This window comes from Echinops telfairi, unplaced genomic scaffold (genome assembly GCF_000313985.2).
Source record: "Echinops telfairi isolate 266 unplaced genomic scaffold, ASM31398v2 ScPeMD7_20;HRSCAF=75, whole genome shotgun sequence".
In the NCBI taxonomy this organism is placed as follows: Eukaryota; Metazoa; Chordata; class Mammalia; order Afrosoricida; family Tenrecidae; genus Echinops; species Echinops telfairi.
The window spans coordinates 9,777,186-9,778,469 of NW_022103917.1; the positions used below are offsets into that span (position 1 = coordinate 9,777,186).

At 44.2% G+C, this 1,284-nt stretch overlaps 1 long non-coding RNA gene across 1 annotated transcript; it reads left to right on the forward strand.

Annotated features, from left to right (window-relative positions):
* Positions 1–1,061, forward strand: LOC123521483. The gene is made up of 2 exons (XR_006679923.1): positions 1–60; positions 796–1,061. It is a non-coding gene; the product is annotated as an uncharacterized LOC123521483 (long non-coding RNA).
* Positions 1,062–1,284: the final 223 nt, after the last annotated feature.

Sequence of the window (1,284 nt, forward strand, 5' to 3'; positions counted from 1 at the left end):
ATGACATCGAAAGTAAACTTACGCTCAGTGAGGCCCCTGATCTGCAGACATCTGGATAAGGTAATTCAGTGGCGTGTCACACTTGTCATTTCTTTCTGCAAAACCTTCCGCTAGGGATAGTTTCCAATAATTCTACTGGATATGCTGGGGAATCTCAGAAAAATAGGAGACAACTGATTCTTTGCCAAAGATGAGCGTAATGTGTTATTAACAAAGCTGTACTGCTGAAGGGAAGCAAGTCGCTAAAACCAGAGAAAGCAAATAAAATTAAATACTAAATTGTGTAATTTCTTTGAGAAGTACTGGAGTGTTCTGAGAACAAAAGTAGCAAAACACAATTTATATGTCAGAGAATTGTGGGGAAAGACCGAATGAAGTGGGTCATGGGAAGATGTGGGTTAGATTTAGAGAATGGAGTGGGAGTTGGAAATCAGTTTGCACCAAGATGAAGAGGGAGGAAGGAGCTGGGCATGGGACAGAAGAAGGAGGGGAAATGAGCATCAATCTACCCCCACATCACCCCCGTTCCTGCTCTCCCCTGGAACTGTAGACTCGCCTGAGCATTTTGTGGAATAGGCAGAGCAGAGTACCTCATCTGTGATCCATTCCCAGAGATTCTGATGCTATTGGCCTGAAGTGGGGTATGGTCTGGGCATGGGTCTTATGACAAAGCCTCCCCAGTGTTTCCAAAGTGGCAGTCACAATGGAGACCTCTGATGAGGGGCGGTTGACAGGTTAGAGCCTCACGAACAGTGCATGCTTTTGCATAACCATTTTCATGTCTTCTATCTACAGGCCTGCATCACTCAATTCTGTGGAAGAAGCGGAGTCATAGATGGTATGATCTTTTTCACCTTGGATTCTCTGAAAATTGCCGATGGATACATGCCTCAGCAATCCGATGTTGTCAGTGTGGTCATGGTGAAGAACATGAAGTCATGCTATGGTTGGAGAGCACTGGCTCTGACCCTCGTGGAAAGGCATGGATAAGAAAATGGGACTGTTAGTCTATGTGTAGCATTTCCCCTAAGCAATAAAGAGCCTGGTTTAAACACGTTAAATGCCCTGCATCTCCATCCATATTATTGCAGTACTGCATGTCTCCCAGCACTTTTCTCTGCTGCTTTTAATCATCCCTGCCTCCTCCGTTTTTGCTGACTTCCTTATTAGTGTGTATTGCCTTCCCTTGATCCAAGTGAACTGTATCCAGTAACTTTCTTTCCCACCTGTAGTAAACACCAAAGAATGTTTTCCTGTTGTTTTCATGTGAAAGCGTTTTCTTGA